Here is a 12,579-nt window from a genome sequence, read left to right as displayed (position 1 = left end):
TAACCCCAAACCATGATTTTTCCTTCACCAAACTTGACTGATTTCTAAGATTATTGGGTCCTTGTGGGTTCCAATAGGTCTTCTGCAGTATTTCTGAAGATTGGGATGCAGTTCAACATATGATTCATTTGAAATATCTGCCACTTTTCCAACTGATCAACTACAAGTCAAGTTATTAAATGTTGCTCTTACAACTGGGATCAACAGCAAGACTTTTGTCAGGTAGTGAGAGAGATAGACGGAGAGATTCAATTCTTTTACATGCACTTGCATTCAAGCTTTATGAGATATTTATCGGATTTTTTAATATAATGTATAGACTGTCTTGAGTTTAATTTTTTGCACTCATTCATAAATCACCACCAAAAAAAAACTTAAGATAAAAGAATTATAGTTGGCCAACTGAAGGCTATAAGAACCTTTGGGCTTATCGCACACAAGAATGACAATTTAAAAATTAATCTGGAGTTTTAACATTTAAACTGATGCGGACGAGAGAGCAGGTGCTTTTCCATTTCCCCTCATGTTTTCTATTTTAGGTTCTCGACGGGAGTCCCGTCTTTGAAAAGCCATCGAGCACTTTAACACCATCCACACGCCACCGAGATATGACAATCAATTTTTCATTAGCATTCCAAAGATAAAGCCTTGAGGACAGTTTTTGTGGGAACGTTGTATAACAAGCCAATGCATTTCATTCTCTAATCCTTCAGAGTTTAATACCTCATGACTTGAGGAAGGAAGAGCTGTAAATACTGTATTAATCGTAGATATTTTAAACTACCTGCTGGACAGGTACAGGGAATAAACAGGATCAGAACATATTACAAGATACAGTACAAACGTCATCAACAATACATTTCACACCCCGTTTTTGCACTCAAATGTCCAATTATTTCATCAGCATCATCTTATAAGCCGTCTTATGTAGACATTCTGTTAGTCTGATATTGTTTGGAGTTATTTATTAGTACAAGAACATTGTTGTTAAAATACTACATGCTCTTAAAGGGACAGTTCACCCAAAAATGAAATTCTGTTATCGTTTATTCATCCTCTGCTTGTTTCCGAACAGGTTTCTTTCTTCTGTTGAACACATACGGATATAACTTTGTTGTAAACAATAGCCATTGACTTCTGTGGTATTTCTATTTCTAAAATGGAGGTCAATAGCTGCCGATTTCCAACATTTCACAAATTATATCTTGTTGTTGTAAGTTAGTCTGCTATAAATTACATTCAAAAAAACAACTGTTGACCAAAGTGCTGTACAAAAGAATAAAAAAAAACATCCTCAAATACGTAGAAAAGAATAGATAAACGAAAATAAAGATTCAATAAATGAGAGACCTCAATAAAAATATGACTTAAGCTTAGGTTTAAACAAAGACATAGATAATAAACTTCTATGATTTGGGGATGATGCTAACATAAATAAAGGCATAAAGGAACTAGCAGCGGGTAAATAAACATTTTTGAGTGAACTTTCCTTATTTTTAAGTCTATTTTGTGCAGGTTTACGTTACAATTTTGTCCTGCACTGACTAAACTTCTCCACACGAGGGCAGCAGAGTCGCGTTTTCGTGTTCTGCTCCTCCGTGGATTTACATAAGCTCTCGGAGATGATGTCAGAGGAGACACGGTGACGCAGTGCAGGAATTATGATTTCTTCATATGCATAAAGTGGAATTATTGGTTCATAATTGAAGGAAAACGGTGCCTAAGGCCTATACAGAGCTTTCAGCGACACTTTTGTCCTCAGGAACAAACATGGCAAACGCTATTCAGGCAAATATTATTGACATTGTGCATAAATAAAATAAATACAAATAAATTAAAGTCATTTAGCCTTAAAGAAATGACGCTGTGCACTAAAATATAACCTGGCATTTTCTCAGGAGTTTAGTGTCATGTTATTCATCGTTGTTGTACAGTGAGGTACATGTGTTTTCTTGCTATATAAAAGGAGCTAATGTTGTGTACATATCTTGTGTAACATGTTTAAATGTAAAGTGTTGTTTCATTTGTGATTCATTTTGTAAGATGTGTTTTGTCAGATGTAAGATGTATTTATCCTCGTCTTGATGCAGGAGATGCAACATTGTCATCAAATTAAAACCTGTTGCAAAACAAATGTATGACTTATGTTTATTTTTTTACTTTTGTTTTAATCTGTTTAATGAACTGCAGATTTATTCGTTCGTTTTTAAACGTGACTTTAAGAGTATGATCATGCCTTTATTTAAGAATTTAAGAGATTGCCACTGCCCACACACACTTTGCTTAATTTGTCTACATAACTTCTTATATACATTTTGTTAGCAATTTTTTATATGCTAAGCCTTGAAACGTCACACAAACTATTAATACAAATTCAGACACAAACTATATCCAAGACCATTGCAAAAAGTGCAAAAAAACACATCCAGAAAAATAAAATACATGAAAATAAAAAAGAAAATAAATAATACTATAAATATATTCAGTCATTCATGTATTCATTCATTCATTCATTTTGTTATTGGCTTAGATTCTTTATTATTCAGAGCTTGCCACAACATATATATATATATATATATATATATATATATATATATATATATATATATATATATATATATATATATATATATATATATAGTGCACCCCTCACAAATCTCTTATTTTTAATTAATATTCTTTATAGGAAGCTATACAATATTATATTTGTGCATATACATTGGATTAGTCAGTACTTATCTATAAATCTGGAGCTTATCTAAAAAAATAACTTGCGATAGCAGTCCAAAAAGTAGTAAAGCCAAATTTATGTTATAGAAAAATATTAAATACAAATTAAAAAAGAGAAAAAATCAAGAAAAGCAAAAAAAAAAAAAAAAAATGTAATTTTGTAGGTTGTAATTTATTTTTTTTGCTATATTTTGCTTGAATTCAATTGTATCATTTTTCAATGTCTAAATATGTTTGGTGACTAAAATGTTATTTGAATAAATATTTCTGTTTTATAAATCTGTTTTGTTTCAATGCACTAATATATAATGCCTATTCACTGAGAAATTGATACAAATATTCATTTATATATATATATATATATATATATATATATTTATATATATATATATATATATATATATATATATATATATATATATATATATATATATATATATATATATATATTATTAGGGATGGGAAGATTAACCGATATGTATCGATACGCGGTCATGTGCGTGCACGATGCGAGTGCATCGGTAGAGCAGCAGAGAATGAATAAAATTTTGGAAGCAAATCGAGATGCATCGGTTTTTGCGAGATGCATCGGTTTTTCCAAGATACAACTTATACTTTTAATATAGAATGTATTTTTTTTATTTATTAACAAGTGTTGTCAAATGTTTTTGGTGCATAATTTAATCGAACTACATAAAGTAAGCCTTAGCAACGGACTTGCGGATGTGTACACTTACACTACAACTCAGTGTATCAGGTGTGCGGATGAAGCTAGTGGTGCGCCCTCAGAAAGCGCAAGAAGCAAAACAAACATTTTATTCCCCAATGAGTTCTAAACCTAAAGTATGGCAACATCATGGATTTAAGGATGGACGACTTGACAGGACAGATGCAATTTGCAAAATGTGCCGCGCATCTGTAAAATACACGGGCAGTACGACTAATCTGAAATCTCACTTGAATCGGCGCCACGGTGTTGTTGTGGAAGCATCTTCCAGTGTTCCTGCATCCCCGGTTTCCTGCACTGCCTCAACTGTAGCTACCAGCTCCAAAAGTAGTGAGAAAAGCATTGCAAGTTTTTTTCCATGCGCAACAGTTTTGCGCGCTCTACGCCAATAACGGATGTTATTGCATTGTTCATCTGCAAAGATATTCAGCCTAGTGTCACGGAGAACGAAGGTTTTAAACACCTCCTCCTGTTAATTTTTATTTAATTATATTTTTATTGGACTGTTGTTTACAGTGACAGTGATGTTTCAAAGCAGCATAACACTGCTAGTTCACGACTTTAAGTTTTGAATATTCAGTGGCAAAATATATCTTTGTAAAACTTGTTTTCATAGTTGAAAAGTTAAATCACAATTCTTGTTGTGCAATGGTAAACCCTGATTATTGTAAGAGTGCAAATATATATTTTTTTAATATATATTGCACTTATACATTCTGTTTATCTTGAAAATACTTAAATAATATGTGCTATATGTTCTAAAATGGCCCTCTACTGTAAACTGACACTCTGGCTCTGAGAGAAAAGCCAGTTTGTAAAAAAAAGTCTTGGTTTTGCTTGGTTAATAAATAATCAAACTCATTCAATGGCACAGCATCCTCTTTCACATAATCTCATAAACTTGATTTAATTAGTAAGTGCTGAATAATCGCATTGTATCGTGATATGGGTGTGAATCGTATCGTGTTGCATCGCAATATGTCACAAATGTATCGCTAATATATCGGATCGTATTCTTTGTATAGAGGTGCGTATCGGATCGGCATTATAGCTTAGATGCCCAACCCTAATATATATATATATATATATATATATATATATATATATATATATATATATATATATATATATATAAATTTTTTTTAAAGTCTTTTCTAAAAATAAAAAGTAAGGCTGTTTCTTTAAAAAAATACATTTATTGATGTAAAATGTAGGCAAAAAAAAAGCAATAAAATTAAAAATAACTTTTCAATAAGAATGATTTACATCTTGAGTAACCAAAGAACACAGTTTTTGGGGAACATAAAAGTTTGGAAATAAGATTAATGAAATTGGAAGTCAAACCAAAAAAACTTCACAGTAAGTGCACTCTCAAAATAAACGATTTAGTGTTTCATCATATTGAGTACAAAAAGAGTATTCAGGGAAAATATTGTTATTAAATTTAGCTAGTTTGGTATTTATTGCGTAGCAATTATGAATGATTTTGATTGAGACTTCCAACAGCTTTATTAGAAAGGGGAGCCTAACTAACATTTCTTTGCCCAAATAACACGTCACTAACATCATAGCCTACCAAAATATAGAGACACCGGCTAGAAAAGATAAGTCTTCCTCGTGTATATTACTAATCGTGCAATCATAGTCAACATCCATGAATTCAGGTGAAGCTACTTTATAGTGGTAAATGTAGTGAAGTATTTTAAAATGCTCTTCTTTGTTACACGTTTGACGTCAGCAATCAATCAGGAAGAAAGTGAAGGACGGATTCCCGCCGAACAAAGATGAGTGAGTATTTTGTTTGTTTACTTGATAACATTTCAAAAGAAAGTCTAAACGCCTTTTGTAGTGTTGATAAATATCCACATCGCTGACATCTACATTTTGAGATTCAATTTAGTTAAGCTCTTGATGAATCAAACCAAACTTAACGAATTTCTAAATGTTTGGAACTAAATTAGCTTCGTGAATTGAATCACTCAAATCACCTCAAGCTGGCGTTTCCTGCTCGTCTAAGTCTGTCATTTTTTTTAAAGCGACACCTTTTTATTTTTTATTTTTCAAAGCAATTGTAAATGTCTTCGTGTAAGTGTAATCTTCACAGCTAAATATAATCGACAACCCTACCGTATTTCCATTAAACATGATCAAGGTTTTGTAAAATACTAATTGTTAATGTGACTATCTATTTTGTTTTATTAGGTCAGTTGAAAGTAATACAATTCGTCACCTTGGAATTCAAAGGTTCTATCTGCGTTCTAAATGATTTTGAGATAATGAGCTTCAAAGTTTTTGCATTCCATAAAGCAAACAATATACGTGTAACAGTTCTCTTTCATACATTAACATGACAGAGACCCTAAATGTACTCTAAGTTTAATTTATAAAAATTCTTTTACATTTGCAAATTGATAAAAAAAAAAAAAAAAAACAGTAAATGCAGATGGAAGCATCTGGCAGATCATTGAAGCATCACTTTTTAAGAAATACAATAAAAAAACTGGTGTTGTAACAATATGTTTATGCTTGAGAAAGTAAAATGTTTGCTTTCTATAACATTCATTTATTTAATGTTTTAGGGAGAATGTTTTTTCTTGTTCAAATTAAACATACAAGAATCAGAATCAGAATTTTTTTGTCATTGTACAAAATTTAATGAAAATAATAATTAATTATAAAAGGAGTAACAATACAATACTAAAAGTGTTTATGATGTGGGTATAAAGTGTTTTAGCAGCTTTAAAATTTAAAAGTGAATAAAATGTGGGCCAGAAAGGCATTTAATTTAATGTCCATTCAGATAAAGTGGCAAGTGCATTTCCTAGCAGCAAGGCTGTGCTAAATATTTTGTCCAGTGCAGATGTTAATTTTATCTAATTAATATGTTTGTATTTATTACAGTTTATGCACTATATGAATGATATTTATTGAACTATATGCCTCATGAATTAAATAAAGTATTGGCCCTTCAAGGCTTAATATTAAATTTAATTTAAGACTTTAAAAGAAAACAGACAATGAGCAAATGAGTTTACTAAACACTGAAAAATGTTTCATTTATTCAATAATTCATTCATTCATTTTCTTTTTGGCTTAGTCTATTTAATAATCAAGGGTCGCCACAGCGGAATGATCCACCAACTTATTTGTTGCAGTACGTTTTTACGCAGCGGATGCCCTTCCAGCCGCAACCCGTCTCTGGGAAACATCCACACATGCTCATTCACACACACACTCATACACTACGGACAATTTAGCCTACCCAATTCACCTGTACCGCATGTCTTTGGACTTTGGGGGAAACCGGAGCACCCAGGGGAAACCCACGCGAAGGCAGGGAGAACATGCAAACTCCACACAGAAACGGCAACTGACCCAGCCGAGGCTCGAACCAGCGACCTTCTTGCTGTTAGGCGACAGCACTACCTACTGCGCCACTGCGTCGCCAAATATTTTACATTTAATATAGAATTTTTTTTAATATTCATTTATTTTTTAACAATATAACATTTTACATTTCATCTCAACGTCAAAAAAGGCTTCTAAATCATCATCTAAAATCATTTATTTTATAATTCTTTGTAATTTTCATTATGATTATGCCAGTCACAATGCTTCATGGGATTGTAGTTCTATACCCTAACTGAAACTGTTAAGTACACAGTAATTTAGTTTGCCATTTTTGCTGAATTTCGAAATTTATATTGTTGATTCACCTCTTAGCTGGATGCTTTGGTTAGTGGCTTAATACCAACACAATCTTAGTCCAATGGCTGATAGACATCATGATGCTGAGCCGGCATTAGCTACTAAACTGACAAAATCCTCTGCCCCGCCCCTTTTCGCAGCAGCAACCCGCTTGCGAAAAATACACACGGCCCCATTTACACTAATGCCATTTTCGAACAAAAACGATCCACGTAAACACTTCAATTTTACCTAGCATTTCTTAAAAGATCTTCTTCTATATTGCTGAAAATGCACATCACGTGACCACAGGCATGCTCTGCAGCATTTGCGGATGTCTGAGCTCCAGGCAGTCTCGTGCTTTGAGTACAAAACCTCAGAGAGCAGTGTACGTCAGACAGTTTATCAAGGATGTTTCCGCTGGATCGCACCTCACTAAAGTTGTTAAACGTAATATTTAATTGATCTTGTCTCTATCTAACGACTCTTCGGTCTTTTGAATCTGTCAGGTAACGTGTCACTGCATCAGTTCGCTGCTTTCATGCTTGTGCCTAGTAATTTTTAGCAAAAACCTCAGATACTCTTGGTTGGTTCTTGTTGGTTGTGCATCTTTTTTGCAAACAAGTCTGTCGACGCCATTAAAACAACACAGATCACTCTGCCTATTCATGCCAGAGGCCCGCAGAAAAAAGGGATTGACAGGTGGTAATTTGCGTGTAACTTGTCTTTATATAATTTTGATTTGGTTATGGGTAAATCAAAGACCATGCGGGTCAGGTTGTTGATACAGTAGGCTACAAATAATCAATTGGTTTATTATTTATTTAAATATACATCAATAATTAATTTTACGACGATGATGCCATCATCCATCGCAATGTTTCACATTCGACATTGGCGGATGCCAAATTGGTCAACATCGCCCAACCCTACTCGCGTCAATTCGTAACTTTTTGATTAAGTGGCTACTTCATATGAAGTCATATGATCTCATTCGTAGAATTAAGTTGTCAATGATGGTTGTGTTTACAGGCGAGGTTGGGTGCCACATCTCCTTTTTAAGATTGTACATTTTTGTACGATTGAACTAATACGAATTTGTGTGAAATAGCCACTAAACTGACAAAATATAAAATACTTACGTTTCCTTGTGAGATCAGGCTGCTTAATACAGGTTCTGTGAAGTGCTTTGAAATGTGCATTTTTGTTGTGAATGTACCAAAGCTAAATGTAACGTTTGCTCAATTTCTATATTTTTCCATATACAAAATTCTGTAATAGTTGCATAAGAGCAATTTCATGCACATGTCAACCTTGCCATGGGAAATTATTAAATTATAACCAAAATAACAGAAACCTTTCTAAGTTTTATGTGTAGGCTTGTATTTTACAGTACTCTAAATATACACAAAAATGTCTCTGTCTAGGGCTGCATGATATTGGAAAAATCTAATATTGCGATATTTTGTAATTCTGCAGTATATATTGCAATATAATGCAAAATGGATATTTTTTAGATAGATTCTGTAGTCGAAATGCATCAACATAATATCTAATAAACGATCTACTAGCATAGATAGATGCAATAGAGAAAAATGTAAACAATTGAAATAAACAGTGTTTCAATGTTTTCCAAGTCTACTATTATTCAGGTATGGTAATAATAAAAATAAAAATGAATCATTAAAATTTACAAACAGTACAGTTTCTTATTTCCAGATGCTTTTAGAATTATTATACGGTCACAGGCCTCGAAAGAACATGCAAATGATAAGTTATAATTATAGCTGGGCATAGATTATTTTTTAAAATCTAAATTAATTCTGAGATTAATATAATTAAAATGGCTTATTTGAATTCTGCCGAAGGCATTCTGTAAAGAAACTTGAAATAATGTGTTACTTTGTTTATGATTTTGAATTTATTTATTTTTTTATGTTGTGTTGTATTTTGTATATGGATTGATTTGTTGAATGAACTAAGTTGTTTGGGGACTTTAATTATGACGTCAAAATTGCGGAGCTTACCGGATGTATAAATTGCGTGTAGTAATAAATAAAAACAAGTACTTGATAACAAGTAGTATGGAACGCTAGGTGAAACGCAGTCAAAGGGGCACAGGTATACGGTTGCTTCACGGATTCCTCCTTTATGAGTTATAGCTCCTGGTTTGAGGGAAAAATAAGGTAATTTGGTTTATTTGTTTAATGTTTAATTGTTGATGTTGGCTTAGTGTTAATTTTTGGGATTTATTTGTGTTGTTTGTTTATTTTCTCTCTAGTTCTTACGGTGATTCATGATTGAATAATGCAAACAAATTCTATGAAGTGTGACCAATAAATGAATCGTGAACATCAGTGGAAGACTTAGTCATCTTTTAACCAGGACGCTACACATTCAGAATATGTGTGCTACCCAAATAATAAGTGTTTGAGAACGGGTTTTTCAAGCCAGGTGGCGCATTTGACCTGGGGCTTATCTCCTGTTTCCAAAATGCATCACAAACTGCTTGAGAAACTGTTCTACTATGATAATTGGTCATGAAAATAAATGATGTTCTGTAAGATGTACTTGTGTTTACTAACTGTTTATTGAGTTAAACATGAATGTTAAACTGTAGGCCTACATAAACTCCAAACAGCGATTTTTTTTTTTTTTTTTTTTTTTTTTTTTTTTTTTTTTTTTTTTTGATCACCTTAATCCAATTAAAGTCAGAACTGAACTAAACCGAATTGGAATTTAGATATGTGGAGTATGCAGATATTAGTGGCATTATTGAAGTAAACACTGCAATCAGTAAACATCGTCATGTAGGACTTTTTGCTATATTTTTCTACATGATCCACACAACCGGCTGAAAGTAAAGGACCACACACACACACATTGCAAAATGCGGAAGTTTTTTATTTCCATTTGGCATGTGTTATTAAATTCCAAAACACTCTCACCAGTCCTTGCTCCTTATTTGCATCTAATATCCCAGTTTTTCACAGGGGCATGAATGAAATGTTCATGGGTTAAAGTGAAACTGCCGAACTGCAGTTAAAGTCACGCAAAATTACAGGAAACTCTTACATGAAAGCACTTCACGTAAGCACCTTTAATTAATAATAATTATATTAATAATATAATAAATAATATTATTGTCTATTAAGGCAAATAACTAGACTACAGATGTCCATGTAAACATAGTCTCCGTTTACTTCGAAGTAAGTGAAAGATCCAGAAGGACATCCTGCTAATTTGATTCAGAATAGCACTTTTTTGACGAATCACTGGTCAGGTATACATCCGCGCTGAAATATCAAGGTGAAAGTCATCATAGCTTGCATAGAATAGATCCAGCTCCCAACCCAACTTTGAGAATAGATAACGGCGATTGATTTTAAATTTTTTTTTCGTGCGATAAGATTCTCGCGTTAACTCAGCACGTTAACGCCAATAACGGCCCACCACTAGTTATAATACAAATTTAACTTTGCATATCCTGCGATGTGACTATTGCGAATGATCAGTCTGTGATATCGATGCTAAAATGATATATTATGCAGCTCTATCTCTGTCAATGTTTTCAAACAATTATATTTAATTTACCAAAGTGACACAAGTTGCAATTTCACGTCTGTCACATCCATAACATTGAGATGTGTCACATCCATAATGAAGCTTTTTCCTCACATATGCAAAAAAGTTAAGTAAAATTAGTTATTTTTTTCTATAAAGTGCCAACTCTTATCCTTTTGATTATCATTGTTTCTTTTGGGTTGTGCAGTTTAACTTAACTTAACATTTAACTTTTGGTTACATCTGTAACGCAAGTTTATTTTTCTCATTTAACATATAAAATATGTTTACAGTTTGTAATTTTTGATATATTAGTTGTTTTGGAAACTATAAACAGATATTTCAATTTAATATTAACATTTACTTTCTCTTTGTATTTATGTTTCGTGTTTTTACTGCAAATGTCACTCCCATAAGGCTGGAATTGCTCATGACACTACAATTAATGAAGTACTTGTCTTTGACTCACATGACCGCACACGCATACTCAGGCATATTTAGTTTAAGGTTGTGAGCTGATGGCCTGTGATTAGCATCTGCATTCATATCATTAAGACACAGATGACAGGGTACATTGTCCTTCTCTACTGCTCTCACAGTGTAAATGCTCTTTCCTATCTGCTGTCCTGTGTTTCTACAGCTCTGATGTGAGTATAGCTCTATATGCCAACTGTTGGCCGCAATGCTGTGAAACCTGTTGCTAAGGAAAGAGTGAATGCATGCATGAACACTGAATGTCATCAAGATTTATTGAACGAGGGATTTTTAGTCTAAGAGATGAGATGTTTTCTGGAACCCGTTAAGAGTTGAGTTAAAGGCAATGGGCATTCTCTGTGTTTTTACAACTGGCTCAGTCATGTGTGAATGTCTGCTAGATTGCTTTTGGTGCGAGTCTGCTGGATTCTGGGCTCTTAGAAAATGCAAAAAGATAGGGCAGTGGATAAATAGTACAACAGCTACTTCATTATTAAGAACACACTTTTGGTAATGAGCTGTGACCCGGAGCTCAAGTCAACAGAAACGTGTGTAACGAGATGTGTTTTTGAGTGGAAGAGTTTGTAAATGTTGTTGAAAAACTCCCTCTTTTGCTTACAGGGCTTCATTTATTTGCTCAAAATACAGTATTATTGTAAAATATTAATGGGAATATGGAAGGAATATTAATAAAATGGGTAAAATGTAGGAATGCAGCGATACCATTTTATTTGGAACTGATCCGATTCTAATACCAAAATTCTGAGTATCGACCGATACAGATCCGATACTGATACGGGGCTGTTTTTTTTTAAACATTTTTTTAGTTAACATAACATATAGTTTTTGGCGATGCAGTGGCGCAGTAGGTGGTGCTGTCGCCTCACAGCAAGAAAGTCGCTGGTTTGAGCCTCGGTTGGGTCACTTGTCGTTTCTGTGTGTAGTTTGCATGTCCTCCCTGCGTTCGCGTGGGTTTCCTCTGTGTGGTTTCCCCCACAGTCCAAAGACATGCTCTATAGGTGAATTGGGTAGGCTAAATTGTCTATAGTGTATGAGTGTGAATGAGTGTGCGTGGATTTTTTTCAGAGATGGGTTGCGGCTGGAAGGGCATCCGCTGCGTAAAAACTTGCTGGATAAGTTGGCGGTTCATTCCGCTGTGGCGACCCCGGATTAATAAAGGGACTAAGCCAAGAGAAAAGGAATGAATGAATGAGTTTCTGGCGACGCAGTGGCGCAGTAGATAGTGCTGTCGCCTTACAGCAAGAAGTTCGCTGGTTCGAGCCTCGGCTGGTTCAGTTGGCGTTTCTGTTTGGAGTATGCATGTTCTCCCCGCGTTCGTGTGGGTTTTCTCTGGGTGCTCCAGTTTCCCCCACAGTACAGGTGAATTGGGTTGTCTA

The 12,579-nt window shown here is 33.8% G+C and overlaps 1 long non-coding RNA gene across 1 annotated transcript in view; it reads left to right on the top strand.

Annotated features, from left to right (window-relative positions):
* The first annotated feature begins 5,187 nt into the window (after positions 1 to 5,187).
* Positions 5,188 to 12,579, top strand: part of si:dkey-172h23.1 — a 93,263-nt gene continuing 85,871 nt past the window's right edge. The window contains 1 exon segment of the long non-coding RNA NR_170249.1: positions 5,188 to 5,245. This is a non-coding gene — a long non-coding RNA (si:dkey-172h23.1).

The sequence above is a fragment of the Danio rerio genome, chromosome 7 (assembly GCF_049306965.1).
Source record: "Danio rerio strain Tuebingen ecotype United States chromosome 7, GRCz12tu, whole genome shotgun sequence".
In the NCBI taxonomy this organism is placed as follows: domain Eukaryota; kingdom Metazoa; phylum Chordata; class Actinopteri; order Cypriniformes; family Danionidae; genus Danio; species Danio rerio.
This window is presented reverse-complemented; position numbering and strand designations above follow the sequence as displayed.